The sequence below is a fragment of the Eriocheir sinensis genome, chromosome 43 (assembly GCF_024679095.1).
Source record: "Eriocheir sinensis breed Jianghai 21 chromosome 43, ASM2467909v1, whole genome shotgun sequence".
Lineage (NCBI taxonomy): Eukaryota > Metazoa > Arthropoda > Malacostraca > Decapoda > Varunidae > Eriocheir > Eriocheir sinensis.
In genome coordinates this window covers 10,736,872-10,753,059 of record NC_066551.1, presented here as the reverse complement: position 1 = coordinate 10,753,059, position 16,188 = coordinate 10,736,872, and the positions used below count along the sequence as shown (strand labels likewise).

At 43.9% G+C, this 16,188-nt stretch overlaps 1 long non-coding RNA gene across 1 annotated transcript in view; it reads right to left on the bottom strand.

Moving 5' to 3' along the window:
- Positions 1-766: 766 nt before the first annotated feature.
- Positions 767-16,188, bottom strand: part of LOC127010459 (uncharacterized) — an 80,798-nt gene continuing 65,376 nt past the window's right edge. Inside the window, exon 4 of the long non-coding RNA XR_007763194.1 lies at positions 767-1,095. This is a non-coding gene — a long non-coding RNA (uncharacterized LOC127010459). The remainder of the gene's footprint in view (positions 1,096-16,188) is intronic.

Here is a 16,188-nt window from a genome sequence, read left to right as displayed (position 1 = left end):
GCAGCAACACACGCACGCCGAGACCACCGGGCCGGGCATCGAGTAATGTGGCTCTTCGTCATAATTACTCGGCGGGGCTTGGTCGTGCGCGGGCCATACAGCGGCGTCTTGCATTAGTAAAGAATTGCGGCCCGCCAGACAGATCGCGTTAATAATTTAGCTGGAGGCGCCGCGGAAACACACACATGCAGAAACACCCACCCACACCCACACCCACCCACCCCAACACACACACACGAACGTTGCTACATGTGGTGGATCTTGTATTTGTGCGTTTGTGTGCGTCCCTTAGCAGCGGGTGTGTGTGGTGAGGAGAGAATGAGAGAGAGAAAGAGAGAGAGAGAGAGAGAGAGAGAGAGAGAGAGAGAGAGAGAGAGAGAGAGAGAGAGAGAGAGAGAGAGAGAGAGAGAGAGAGAGAGAGAGAGAGAGAGAGAGAGAGAGAGAGAGAGAGAGAGAGAGAGAGAGAGAGAGAGAGAGAGAGAGAGAGAGAGAGAGAGAGAGAGAGAGAGAGAGGGCGACGTCGGTATACAAATAAGGTGCCGGATAAACAGTAACTACATGAGAACAATATTAACGAGCCGACACCATTCACCTGTATACTCTAAGGGTCGTTTAACAATTCCTATCGCCCCCAAGAACATTTATTTGACAAGGCTTTCGTAGGAGTTGTGGGGATTTCCAGGAGTAGTTTTATGATCCTGGTGGTAGTGTGAGTCTTCTTCTGTACCGTGAACCTAAAGAAACACATATATGACCCTGGTGGTAGTGTGAGTCTTCTTCTGTACCGTGAACCTGAAGAAACACTCATTACAACCCGATTGACCCCCTCTTTGACCTTTAGAAATAGGTGATGTGAGAAGCGAGAATGTCTTATAATATCAACCTTACTGTCTTTCATTTTCCTCCACATATACGTTCTCCTCTATCCCACTTCCTCTTCTCACTACGCCCTTGACTGAAGAAAAAAGGTGGGTAGGAGGAGCGAGGTGCGTGTGGCAGGAGTGTCTTACCTTAGTGAAGAGTTGTCGTACATTCAGGGCAAGGGGCGTAACGTGACACTTCCTCGACCACCCCGCCCGTAGATCGACCAGCCACCTGCGAGGGGAGAAAGGGAAGGACACGGTTAGGTAGGTATGTGCTTATCACCCTGCATTTCCCACCCGCCGCCTGTCACCCGCATCGCTCCCTTCCCACACCCGTTATGCTCAAACTCCCACAACAGTTCCTGCTTTACGTGTCTTCCCTCCCTCCATATTTTTCACAGCTACCGCCATCTCTTGTCCATCACACGACTCACCCGACACCATCCTCGCGCATTTCTAAAGCCTCACTACACTCATTCCCACACTAATTCTCCTCCTCCTCCTCCTTCTCCTCTTCCCCGTCCTCTTCTTTCGACTTGAGCTCTCCTCCTCCTCCTCCTCGTTCTCCTCTTTCCCCTCCTCCTCACTGCTCATTTTACACTCATGTCTCTCTCTCTTCTGCTGCTCAGAGGGGAATGAGAAAGGAAAATGAGGAGAGAATGAGGAAAATAAACGGTAATGACACCCTGAAATAAGAGCAGGGAGAGGGAGGCGGAGAGAGAGGGGAGAGGGGAGAGCATGAATGATGGAAATTAAAAGGATAGAAAAATAGTGGGTGAGTGAGGAGTGAAGAGAGTGGAGATGATGCTGACAGGGGGGGGGGGGGGGAGAGAGAGAGAGAGAGAGAGAGAGAGAGAGAGAGAGAGAGAGAGAGAGAGAGAGAGAGAGAGAGAGAGAGAGAGAGAGAGAGAGAGAGAGAGAGAGAGAGAGAGAGAGTTCAGAAATAGAAAGGCGTAGGCATGTTAACGGGAAGGAGGAGGAGGAGAAGAAGGAGGAAGAAAAGAAGAATATGATAGAGGGGAATATCAAAGCCTGAGGAATAGAAGAAAGAGGAAGAGGGAAACAAGGAAAATGAAGAGGAGGAGAAGGAGAAAGGGAGACGGAGACGAAGGAGAGGAAGAGCGAGAGTGAGTTCATATAAAGAAATACGTAAGCATGTCAACAGGAAGAGGAAGGGGAGGAAGATATGAAGGAGAATACCAAGGACGGAGGAAGGAGAGAAATAGAAAGAGGAGGGCAATGAAAAAGAGAAGGAGACAGACAGACGAATAGAATGAAGTGAAAGAGAGACACTGGAGGAAATGGAAATGAAAGGTAAGGAGAAGAAGGCGAAGTGAGAGAATACTTAATAAGAGAAGACGAGGAGGAGAAGGAGGAGGAGAAAGAGAACGAAGACGAGAAGGAAGAGGAAATGGAGGAGGAAGAGGACGAGGAGGAGGAGGAGGAAACGGCGTAGGTGTTAATGGACCTCGAAAAGTTGTAAGCAGCTTGGGCGAGGTTTGGGCGCCATGCAAGAGGCCGCCCACCCTCCCACGTCTCCACTCCACCCGCCCAAACCCTCCCCCATCCGCCACTGCCTTCACCGCCCGCCTCGCCTCTCCCCGCCCCGCCCCGCCCCGCCACCCGTCTCTTAGGAGTTACGAGAGAAAAATAACTCCGGAAAAATATCTATCTGGGGAAATAAAGTGTTGGAAAAAATCACTGGGGCATAAAGCTGTGGAACGTACGGGGGATAAATTCGGCGGGAAATAACTGTGGATCTAAGTGAAATGAAAAGAAATGAAGGAGAGTAAATCTGAAGGAAAATGGCTGAGTATTATTATTATTACTATTACACTTCTTTTATTTCTTCTTCGTTTTCTTCTCCTTCTTTTCCTTATCATAATTATCGTTAGAAGAAGAATGCAAAAAGAAAGGCATACCAAAATAAGACGAACTGATTCTGAGGGGCTTACACACCCACATTTGACAAGGCTTCCGTAGAGGTTGTTGTGTTAGTATTTCCATGGGTAGTTTTATGAGCCTAGTGATAGTTTGACAAGGCTTCCGTGGAGGTTGTTATGCTAGTATTTCCATGGGTAGTTTTATGAGCCTAGTGATAGTTTGACAAGGCTTCCGTGGAGGTTGTTGTGTCAGTATTTCCATGTGTAGTTTTATGAGTTTAGTTATAGTTTGACAAGGCTTCCGTGGAGGTTGTTGTGTTAGTATTTCCATGGGTAGTTTTATGAGCTCAGTGATAGTTTGACAAGGCTTTCGTGGAGGTTGTTGTGTTAGTATTTCCATGTGTAGTTTTATGAGCTTAGTTATAGTTTGACAAGGCTTTCGTGGAGGTTGTTGTGTTAGTATTTCCATGTGTAGTTTTATGAGCTTAGTGATAGTTTGACAAGACTTTCGTGGAGGTTGTTGTGTCGGTATTTCCATGGGTAGTTTTATGAGCTTAGTGATAGTTTGACAAGGCTTTCGTGGAGGTTGTTGTGTTAGTATTTCCATGGGTAGTTTTATGAGCCTATAGTGATAGTTTGACAAGGCTTTCGTGGAGGTTGTTGTGTTAGTATTTCCATGTGTAGTTTTATGAGCATAGTTATAGTTTGACATGGCTTTCGTGGAGGTTGTTGTGTTAGTATTTCCATGGGTAATTTTATGAGCCTAGTGATAGTTTGACAAGGCTTCCGTGGAGGTTGTTGTGTTAGTATTTCCATGGGTAGTTTTATGAGCCTAGTGATAGTTTGACAAGGCTTCCGTGGAGGTTGTTGTGTTAGTATTTCCATGGGTAGTTTTATAAGCCTAGTGATAGTTTGACAAGGCTTCCGTAGAGGTTGTTGTGTTAGTATTTCCATGGGTAGTTTTATGAGCCTAGTGATAGTTTGACAAGGCTTCTGCACCATGAATGTAAAAAAAAAAAACCACCCAAGACAACCCGACCGATCTCCTTTACGGCCTTTGAAAGCATTTGTAGTGAAAGCCGAAAGACTCTGAGAATACGCTCCTGGAACTCGTAATATCAAACGCTTGGGGCTCTTGATACAAACGTTTTTCAAGGCCAAAGGGGAACTACACCGGGTCGTCATGAGTGATTGTCCAGTTCACAGCGCGGAAGCCTTGCAAAACTTCCGCCAGCCTCAGTATACCACCCAAGGGAACCCCGATAACTTCTACAAGAGCCTTTTGAAATAGATGGACTAAGGTTTGGAAGAGTTTGATAAAGGGACCTGAGTGTTTGAATATGAAAGAAAACGGAATGGTCGTATTATAAGACATTTCGCTGCCCAAGAACACATACTTGACAAGGCTTTCGTGGGAGATGTGGGCATTTAAAGTAGCTGTATGACCCTGGTGGTAGTTTGACCCTTCCTCTGTACCGTTAACCTAAAGAAACACTCATTAGAACCCAGCCGACCCCCTCTTTGACCTTTAGAAATAGCTGATGTTAGAAGCGAAAGCATATTATAATACCGATATTAGGGCTGTATTACTAAACATTTCGCCCCCAAGGTTCACACATTTGACAAGACTTTCGTAGGAGTTGTGGGCATTTCCAGGTGTAGTTTTATTACCCTCCATGGTGGCAGTTTGACCCTTCCTCTGTACCGTGAACCTGAAGAAACACTCATTAGAACCCGACTGACCCCCTCTTTGACCTTTAGAAATACATGATGTGAGAAGCGAGAGTGTTTTATAATACCAACCTTTTTATTTAGAGTCTTGACGCCAGTATGGAGCGAAATTGCAGACCGTAACAACGCTAACGGCTATCACGTCAAACAAACGACGCTAAAAGCAACACTAACAGCACCAGTAACAGCGGCAACATCGGTAATAACAGTAAAAATAATCAATGGCCTCGTGTCAAACCATAATGAAGGGTAAACATAAATCTGTATAGGTGTGTATTAGCCTGTCTGTATGCCTGTGTCTGTTTCTATCTCTCTATCAGTCTGTTTGTATGTCTGTCTGTCTGTGTTATCAATCTGTGCTATCTCACCGTCTGTCTCTGTCTGTCTGTGTATTTTTCTGCATTGACACTGTTTTTCTTTTTGTTTTCTCTCTCTCTCTCTCTCTCTCTCTCCCGTAAAATTGCAACCATTCCAGTTTCTGAAAGGTTGAAGGGGACTGGAGGTTAGAGAGAGAGAGAGAGAGAGAGAGAGAGAGAGAGAGAGAGAGAGAGAGAGAGAGAGAGAGAGAGAGAGAGAGAGAGAGAGAGAGAGAGAGAGAGAGAGAGAGAGAGAGAGAGAGAGAGAGAGAGAGAGAGAGAGAGAGAGAGAGAGAGAGAGAGAGAGAGAGAGAGAGAGAGAGAGAGAGAGAGAGTCTACCAATTCGGATCCAGGGGAAAAAACAGAATAAGTGTTTTTCTTTCTCTCTCATCTCAACTCTCCAACGGTGCGCTTTTTCCTGTCTGATTTTTCTCTCCCCCTTTTTCACGAGAGCAGCAATCCACTTTATTTCCTGATAATTACCTCATTACGGGGTCAACCTAGGAGCTCAGAGGGAAAAAAAAGTAATAATCGCCGGTAAAGTGACGATCGTGATATTTGCTGTGAGTGACGAAGTAGAAGAAGACGAAGAAGAAAGGAGAAGGAGAAAATGAAGAAAATAGAGATAGATGGATAGAGAGAGCGAGTGTAAAATGACCGTGATAATTCCTGTGATTGACGATGAGGAGGAGAACGAAGAAGAAGGATAGATAGATATATAGATAGATATATATATAGAGAGAGAGAGAGAGAGAGAGAGAGAGAGAGAGAGAGAGAGAGAGAGAGAGAGAGAGAGAGAGAGAGAGAGAGAGAGAGAGAGAGAGAGAGAGAGAGAGAGAGAGAGAGAGAGAGAGAGAGAGAGAGAGAGAGAGAGAGAGAGAGAGAGAGAGAGAGAGAGAGAGAGAGAGTATACATCCAGTCTTTTGCTCATTCCAGTCTCTTTGTTGCTGTTTCTTTTTCATTTCAATTTCTTGCTAATTCCGTTTTCGTTCCTTATTCCAACCTCTCCGTCATTCTTCTTAGTAATTTCGGTATTATTGTCATTCCATTCTCTTCTTGGTCAACCTTAATTTCGTGGTCATTCCAATTTCTTGTTCATTGTTATGTCTTGCTTATTTCAGTCTGTTGGCCATTCCCGTATCTTCCTCGTTTTGTTCTCTCTTTCTCTTTTTTTCTTTATTTTTTTACAGCAAGGGAAGAAGTTCAAGGAAAAAAAAAACAACCCGCCAGATACCGATCCAATCAGAATAAAAAAAAGAACGAAAGGCAAGAGGAGACGTCATTTTTTTTTTTACAACATAAAAAGGAAACAATGATAAATAAAAAAGCCCGCTACTCACTGCTCCTAAAAAAGAATCGGGTGGAGAGGCGTCTTGATAATCTCCTCTGTATATCATTTGCAGTTTGTTGGTCGTTCCCGTATACTCCTCCTTCCATTCTCTTGTTTTTCAGTTGCTTTATCATTGATCATTCCGGTATAGTCCTGGTTCCATTCTCCTTTCTCCCTTGTCAATTCCAGGTTGTTGATCATTGCAGTACATTCCTAGTTCCATTCTCCTTTCTCCCTTGTCAGTTCCAGGTTGTTGATCATTGCAGTACATTCCTGGTTCCATTCTCCTTTCCCCCTTTGTCAATTCCAGGTTGTTGATCATTGCAGTACATTCCTATTCTCCTTTTCTCTTCTCTCTTTGTTGTCAATTGTTGTTTTTCATTGCACATACACCTTTCTTCCATTCTCCTCTTCCCCCCTTTGTCAATTTGTTTTGATTTGATCATTCATTATTTTCCTTTTTCTTCTCCTTTCTCCCTTTGTCAATTCCAGGTTGTTGATCATTGCAGTACATTCCTGGTTCCATTCTCCTTTCTCCCTTTGTCAATTCCAGGTTGTTGATCATTGCAGTACATTCCTCGTTCCATTCTCTTTTGTCAATTCCAGTCTCTTGTGTTGCCCAGTCATTTGGTCTAACAGTCTCTCCCGTTGCCGCCGCCGCCGCCCGTTAGTCCCCGGTGCCTCTCATCCGCCACTCGTCGCCACACGTTTTCACGAGGCAAATTTAGACATTAACTAATTATTTAATTTAATGCCTCGTGATAATTGTTCCCTTCACTGCGGTCCTCGACTCCCCGCGCCTGTCTGTGTGTTCTCTCTCTCTCTCTCTAAGTTTTTACTCTATTTCATGCAACCAAAACAATTTTCATCCGTCAGGCTAAACTATCCACTGTTTAAATATGAATAGATTGTAAATAAACTCTCTCTCTCTCTCTCTCTCTCTCTCTCTCTCTCTCTCTATTGGCTGCACACTTCCATGATTATTGGCACACACACACACACACACACACACACACACACACACACACACACACACACACACAGAGTTGCCAGATTTTTGTTTACACGTCGGCCGTAGTTTGTTGTTGTTGTTATTGTTGTTGATGGCGGCGTTATTCATTGTTAAATCTGAGTGAGTTATCCAGCACATACATAATAATTATTTCATATATCTATGTGAATTATTACTTCATAATGAGGTTCGTTCATGGCGCAAATGAAAGCATTTCACTGATTTTACCTGTTTATTTATCTGTCTATTTACTATCTATCTATCTATCATTTTCTATCTGTCTACTATCTACTATTTACCTATCCGTTGATCAATACCTGTAGCTGAATACGCCTACGAGGGCAAATGTATTTATATTTATATGTCAAACACATTTACATTTCACATTCCATTTTTCCACAGCTTTGTCAATGGAATTTTAATTTGCAATTCAATCACTGACAAAATTCCGAATGCATTGTTTGAAAACCCTCCAACGTGCCTCCCCGCAGTGGTGGCAGCGGCGGCCTCGTGAGCCACCAAGACGAGACTGCATTAGCCTGACCTTTGATTCACGCAGCGTCACGGTGTTTATTGAATCGTCTATATATAAATAATTCTTTCCCCGCGCGGCGATAGGTTAGGCGGCCTTCCCGAGGCCCATACTGCTGCCCAGGAGTAGTTCCCAGCGCTCTGCTGGGCTGGTATTGCAACGTTTAGATAAAAGATAATATGTTGGTGATATGAAAGGTTCCACCAAATTTGGAAAACGATCAGACCAAGTTTTGGTGAGACCTTACTGAGTGCGTTTCCGCGCTCACCCCAGCCAGCCCGCCCGCCCGCCGACACCACCACCACCACCTGCTGCATAATACATTGATAAACTTGCCCCCACACACACGCACTTAAAAAGGAAAAATAATTAATGCACCTAAGTAAAATGTGCTAATGGAGCTGTGAAAGGCCGTGTAAGGTATTTCAGATTAACTGAGCATCAACAGACGCACGGAAAAAAAATCTTTACATTTAGTTAAGAATAATGCTTTAATATCGAGCAAAATGTTACACGCGTTTTATTAAAATTACCTTCCGTGATTGACTTGCTGTATTAAAATCCCGCAACAGCTGTAATCTGGATTGTTATAATTTTTTTTTTTTTTATTATTTTTTTGTTGTTGCTTGCGCCGCCGGTAGGCATCTTCCCGGTGGGGCCTGATGGTCGGCCCAAGGCTTCTTCCAGGTGGGGCCTGATGGTCGGCCCAGCCCGTTCTGGCGCAGGCGAGTGTTTATAGTGGCGCCATCTTGCATTGTACGGAATCTGCTTAGTTTTCAGTTATTTTTCATAGTGGCGCCGCGCAAATGGATGATGAAGCATATAACTTCCACTGTTATCACAACGCAACAAAACCTCTCTCCAAGACACATCCTCTTTGGTTCTCAGAGGAGACGATGACGCCATCACTACTGACAAAAACGTTCCGTGAAATGACTTCCCATTGAGGCCACTGCCGGACGCCGCGCCGCAGACCGCCGCTCATTCTCCGTTGAAGAAAGAACGAACCAATCCGATTCTGGACCGATTCTTATGCCGCGCGGCCTCTTTCCGGCCCGGCTGATGAAATGGATCATTGGACGCAATTAGCTTTCACTCACACATCAGGCCGGACGGCGGTGGAGGAATTTCTTAAACTTTGGTGCAGTTCTTTTCTGTGGCTTGTTGGGGGAGGGGAGGGGGGGCGGTGACCTGGCGGCGTAGTAAGCTATGGTAAAGTTGGGGGTATACGCTATAGCTGCGCGTGGCGGCGGTGTTCATCTCCGTCCCGTTAGCCCTTTGAGCCTGTGGTGGGAGAAAACTCGACAGAGGGCGGCGTAGTACCTCTGTTAGATTCCCTTCCTTCCTTCCTTTGTTGTTGTTGGTGGTGGTGTTGGTGTTGGTGGTGGTGATGGTGTGTGCGGCGCTCTGTTTTGTGAGGTAAATAGTCTTGCATCGTTGTGTGAAGTGCCTCAGTCCATCTTCCGTCGCTGTTTGAAGTGTTTTAGTTGGTCTTGTGTCGTTGTTTTAAGAGTTCATCTCCATCGACGCCGCTGAGGCTGTTCGACGTTACTTCTTTGCGTGTGTCTTTTCGAGATAGTTTTCGTTCCTCTTCACGTTCACGAATATTTCAGGAAGTCGTATAAATAATGCACATGACATCTTCTTCCTGCAGGTTGTAACGCTCACAATAGCGTTACCATGTTCTCTTCATTATTCACGTTCACGAATATTTTAAAAAAGTCGTTTAAATCATGAACATCTCACCTTACTATTCCAAGAGGCGCCTCCCTGCAGGTTGTCACGCTCATTATGGACTCACTTCATTCTCTTCAGTCGTCACGGTCAGCAATATTTAAAGTTCGGTTTAATCTTGAAAAATCTCTCCTGTTCTTTCATGAGCCTTTCTGCTCGTTGTCACGTTCATTATGGAGTTCTTGAATTTTCATGTTCAGGAATATTTGAAGGGCCGGTTAATCTTGAAAATGTCTCCTGTTCTTTAACGAGCCTTTCTTCTGGTTGTACGTTCATTATATATCTACTTATTTCCTTTCACTCACAACTTTCAGGGGTGTTTTTAAGTACCGTATTGTCTGGAAAATCTCTCCTTATTGTTCTGTTACGCGTTTATTATAGTTGGTTACCTTGTTTTCTTTCTCCTTCACGCTCAAGAATATTTACAAAAGTCGTTTAATCTTCAAAATATTTCCTTATTGTTCAGTTGCACGCCCTTTTATTAAATGCCAAAAAAATATCGCTCATTAAATAGGTAATAAATTATCTTCACTCCTCAGGGTAAAAAATCTTTGGAGCGGAGTTTAATTTTCAATATCTCACCTTATTGTTCAGTTACACGACGTTGTTTATTTTGTAATTTTTTTTATAGCAAGGGAGGCAGCTCAAGGGCAAAAACAACAACAACAGCGATAAAGCCCGCAAGACGCTGCTCCATTAAAAAAAAAAAAAAAAAAAAAAACGAGAGGCCAGAACAGAGGTCAATTTCGGGTGGAGATTGGTGGTGTTTTTTTTACTGTAGGCCGAAAATATACCGCTCATTAAACAGTTACTTCACTCTCTTCACTCCTCACATTTTTAAGAATCTTTAGAGAGGCGTTCAACAATGAGTCTTTCCTTTCTGTTCTGATCCGGGCGTTCCTGTTGCTTAGTGCTAGAAGGGGGGCAAAGGGGGGCTGTTTCGTTTAGTACTGGGAGGGGGTCTATTCCGTTTAATACTTGGGGAGGGGGATTGTTCCGTTTAGTACTGGGAGGGGTCTATTCCGTTTAATACTTGGGGAGGGGGATTGTTCAGTTTAGTACTGGGAAAGGAGGGGGTATTCCGTTCTTTATAGAGGCGTGGTGGTCATCATATCACGGGAACTCGGTGTATATGTTTAATTATATCAGTATTTTTTTTCTACTCTCTTGTTGCTTAGTACTTGGGAGGAGGGGGTGGGAGGGGGTGGGAGGGTCTGTTTCGTTCGGTTTAGAAGCGTGGTTGTTATCGTATCACGGGAACTCAGCGCATATGTTTAATTATAACAGTATTTTTTTTCTGCTCTCTTATCTACGGGACATAATGCAATGGTTTAATAAATTTCCGATATTTTGCACGGGCGGGTAATTATAATGCTCCATACGTCATGTTTTTATCTGTTTCCGGGTTGATTTATTTACGTATGTTATTTTTATTTATTTATTTGTGAATCCCTTTGTTTGCGGGTGATATCTTTCTCTTTTGTTATATTTTCCCTTTTCGAGTCCATCCTTTTTCCGATTTATCTGATTACATTTTTACTCCACAGCACATACATGGAAACGGTTCTCTATTGTTTCTTGTTAATCTTCCTCTTCCCGGCTGACTAACACGAGCGAGGGAGGGAGGGAGGGAGGGGCCGTGTGTTTGTGTGTGTGTGTGTGTGTGTGTGTGTGTGTGTGTGTGTGTGTGTGTGTGTGTGTGTGTGTGTGTGTGGTATATTTATCTATCTATCAGTCTATCTGTCCTTCTTTCTCTCTCTAACGCCTCAAACACACACACACACACACACACACACACACACACACACACACACACACACACATACACACACACACACTCTAGACAAAGGAAGCAAGAAGGGCCGCAGTACAGTACAGTCCCCGCTGGTATGGGAGGCATCAAGGCTTCCATCAGTGTTAACAATCCCTTTCCCTAACAATATGAAGGGTTACACGCCCCTTTAGGCACGGGGGACCTGAAAGACAGACAGACGCAGTGCCTCTCTCGGTCATACAGGGCGCGGATCAAGGACAAAAGAAGGTTATTGGTGTTTATGAATAGTTTACACTTGCTAATGAAAAGAATGGGAGGTTTTGCATAGGGCTTGAGGGGTGGAGAGAGAGAGAGAGAGAGAGAGAGAGAGAGAGAGAGAGAGAGAGAGAGAGAGAGAGAGAGAGAGAGAGAGAGAGAGAGAGAGAGAGAGAGAGAGAGAGAGAGAGAGAGAGAGAGAGAGAGAGAGAGAGAGAGAGAGAGAGAGAGAGAGAGAGAGAGAGAGAGAGAGAGAGAGAGAGAAATAATGTGTGTGTGTGTGTGTGTGTGTGTGTGTGTGTGTGTGTGTTCTTCCGCTGGCAATACTCAGAGGGAATGTCTTTGAAGAGTCAACATCAATGATCCGATATGTGTGCAGTGTTTTTGAGGTCACAGACGACGCGAGATTGCACGTACCTGCTATCTTAGACTCAGCCAAGAGTGAGTATGTGTAGTGTATCAAGTATGGTATGTAGTGCGTTGCTTACGATGATAAAGTAGATGATGGTGATGTTGATGATGACGAGGCGGATGAGGAGGAGGAAGTAAACATAATATAGCAAAGAAAAATAGAATAACAGAGGCAATGACAAGACAATTAAAGGACAAAGCGATAAAGTTCAGAGACAGACGAAGATAGACCGAGGGAAAGAGAGAGGGAAAGAGAGGAAGAGAGTGGAGGGGGGGGGGGGGGAGGGAGGGAGGAAGGAAGAAGAAAAATAAAAGGCAAGGGAGCTGCTCTGTATCGCTACCAATCAGTGCCTTACAAGGTGGGTGAGACTAACGGGAAAAAGAAGCCAGGTAACGAAATGAGATGCTAATCCCTCTAAATACTCAAGCGTGCCTGAGAATTTAGAAGGATCAACGTCTACCCTACAGGACGCCGCCGATTGTTACACCTTCAGGGTTGCGAGAGTATAGCAAGCAGACAAAAAAATATATATGAATCGCTAAGTTCCGTCAAAAGGGAGATGCTAGCGGGAAAAAAAGGTAATTAGGTAACGAAAGAAGAGAGTATTTAGAAGGATCAGAATCTACCCTGCAGGACGCCGCCTATATTCTCACCTCTTGGGTTGCGAAAATATACCAAACAAAACAAAAACAAAACATAACCACTATGCATTTTCAAAAGGGAGATGTTGGGTAGTGGCGCAATGAGAAAAGAGATGTATAAGTGTTTAAAGGGATCATAATCTACCTTGAAGGATATCACCGATCAACGTTGCCAGATTGTCGTACTCTGCCTCTTGTGTTTGCCGCTTTCCGACCACAAAACTGCTTTCATCACCCAAATAACTGCTTTCATATATGGTTATCGTTTAAATGGTTAATTATTGGTGCTTCTTGGCAACAGTTATGGGCCAGAAACCGGCAACTGGCAACGGTGCCGCCGATACTCCCGCCTGCAGGGATGAGAAGGTGTAGCAGGCATACCAAAAAAAAAATCGCTACGTTCTGTCAAAAGGGAGGCGCTAGCGGAAGAAAGGCAGCAGGTAATGAGAGAGATGCACAAGTGAGTGGTGGGATCAGAGTATACCCTACAGGACTCCGCCGATATCCCCGCCTCTTGGGTTGCGAAAATATACCAAGCAGACAAAAAAAAATCGCTATGTTCTGTCAAAAGGGAGGCGCTAGCGGAAGAAAGGCAGCAGGTAATGAGAGAGATGCACAAGAGTCTACCCTACAGGACTCCGCCGATATCCCCGCCTCTTGGGTTGCGAAAATGTACCAAGTAGACAAAGAAAAAACTCTATGCACTGTCAGATGGCAAATGCTACCGATAAAAAAGATAGCAAGGTAACAAGAGAAACTGAAAGATACTAAAGTGTGTAATGGTGTCAGCATCTACCCTGCAGGACGCCACTACTTTTTGCATTTGGGTTGTGGAGGCATACCAGCTGGACAAAATAATCCCTTTGCACTCTTTTTGGCCACTCTACTCTGTTTAGGAGTAGTAAGAAGCGGGCTTTTTTTTCATATTGTTTTTTTTACGCCCTTGCACTGTCACCTTTGCTGTAAAAAAAAAATAAGAGAGATGCTAGCGGAAAAAAAGACAAGGTAACGAGAGGAAATGAGAGATGCTTGTGAATATAGGGATCAGAATCTACCTTGCAGGACGCCACTTCTTTTCCCTTGTGTGCTGCGAAGACAAAAAAACAAAAAACAAAAAAACAAAAACAAACCTTAAGCACTGTAAAAAAGGGAGATGCAGGCAGAATAAAAAACAAACAAACAAAAAAAAACACAGCACGGTAGCAAGTAAAGAGGAAAGATGCTTAGATGTAGAGGAATCAGAATCTACCCTGCAGGACGCCACTACCTTTTCCTTTCGGGTTGGGAAGGTGTACCAGTAAGAAATAAAATTCCATACACTGTCAGATGGGAAATGATAACGGGAAACAAAAAGACAGCACGGAAACAAGTGAATTGGAGGTATGCTTAGATGTAGAGGAATCAGAATCTACCCTGCAGGACACCACTACCTTTTTCTTGTGGGTTGCGAAAGTGTACCGGTTATAAAAAAAACTCCATACGTTCTGTCAGATGGGAAATGATAACGGGAAACAACAAGACAGCACGGTAACAAGTGAAGTGGAGAGACGCTCAGATGTAGAGGAATCAGAATCTACCCTGCAGGACGCCACTACATTTTTCTTTTGGGCCGCCAAGGTGTACCAGACACACACACACACAAAAAAAGATCACTCCACACTGTCAGAAGGGAGATGGGGGCGAGCAAGCAACGCACGACTATTCCGTTAACAGAGCCAATACTCCATTAAAGTGGCGGTGATTGTTTCCTCTGTTTTCTCTGTATTGTTTGTTTGTTTCTATTGTATCATGTAGAGGCGGAGGTGTTCTGTTTCCAAGGCACAAAAGAACGTGTACGATGACTCATGACTGCCCGTGAACGTGAGAGAATTGATATAGAAGAAAAAAAAGTAAATGTCAAAATGTTAATGTTAAAAAATTATAGTGTAAAAAGTTATGTATAAATGAAAAAAAAAAACGTTCTCAGGTGATGAAGGTAAATAATTAGAGCAAAAAAAAAAAGAATGTATTTATTATGGCTTTTATTGTTGGGTATGATTAGTTGGTGGGCTTTTTTTTCAGTTTCGTAACGTTTTCAGATATATTTTTCGTTTCGTGTGTGTGTGTGTGTGTGTGTGTGTGTGTGTGTGTGTGTGTGTGTGTGTGTGTTTTGCTGTCTTTCTGCACTAACAAACATGTTTTCTTTCTCTATATGTTTTGCTAGCTTAGTTTTTCATCTTATTATATATTTTGTTATCCTCTTACCTGTGTGTGTGTGTGTGTGTGTGTGTGTGTGTGTCAGTGCTGGGCACTTGCGGTACTTTTTGCCGTACTGCGGTACTGCGGTACTACCACACTACTAAACCGGTACCGCAGTACCGCAGTACCGCAGAGGATTGCTGAAAGTACCGGAGTACCGGTACCGCGTTCAAATTTCCTGCGGTACTTTTCGCGGTACCGGCAAACACTTTAAAGAAAAATAGTGATGATAATAATTAATGAATAAATAAATATGTAAATAAAAATAAACAATACCACTGCTTGAGGGGGGGGCACCAGACCCACCAGACAGACAGACAGACAGTCGGACATACGCACAGACACCGTGGGAAAGAGGGGAGGCACTTTCACTGAAAAGGATAGGTACGTATTGTTAATTAAAAGGATGTGATTTTTCATCGGAGGGAGGTTGGAACCAGGATTTTTCACCTATGCTTCTCTAGGAGGACCCATACTTGCTTCTAAAATTAATCAACCCCTCATAACTCCTATAGTACGTTAAATCAATTCATCTTTAGTTGCGTGCGCACCGATTATCTCGCTATAACTGGCAACAGAGAAAGAAGGGGGAGAGAGACACGTTACTAGCGTGTACCGTGCTAACGTAGACGGACTTAGAACGTGTAACGTTCTAAGTCCGGGCTCAACTTCACTACTGGCAGGTTGGTGAAAATCTTGCTCCTAGAAAATAATCTATTAAATAAATACCTGTAATATTATTATGTACAACATTATTATGTTATTCCGGGCATATCTTTCCTACTGGATAGTTTCCACCTAATCTCATGTACACTACATGTGTATTACTTTTGTACAGTCTTCTCAATTGCAAGTACTTGTATTAAACTGTGATTTTTTGGCGTTTATTATTATTTTTTTTACATATAGGTGTTTTTGGTAATTGGTGTCGCAGAGCTATTTTTTTTTTCTTTTTAAGTGCTGCTTTAGAAATCAGGTACCGCAGTACCGCGGAAAGCACCAGGGAGGGCGGGAAAAGTACCGGAGTACCGCGGAACGCACTGGGCATGCTGAGGTACCGCAGTACCGCGTAACGCATCCCCAAACTTTTGGTACCGCGCCCACCACTGACGTGTGTGTGTGTGTGTTCGCCCGCGTTTCTATGCAGACGCCTTCCCACCTTTTCCCTTCAGCGCCTTTTCCGCGCTTCTCACTTCCCTCCCTCGCTAGGCTGCTCGTTCTCCCATCTTCCGTTACTCGCTCTTCCTGTTCCAATTTAAATCTTGCTCAAATTCCTTCCTTCCACTTTCTCCTCTTCCTTTTCCTCCCTCGTCCGCCAGCATGATATTTTTGTAGTTCGTCTCCTCACGTGTCTCTCCGATTTGTCTTTCGCAATCAGGATTTCTTGCATCTCTCTCTCTCTCTCTCTCTCTCTCTCTCTCTCTCT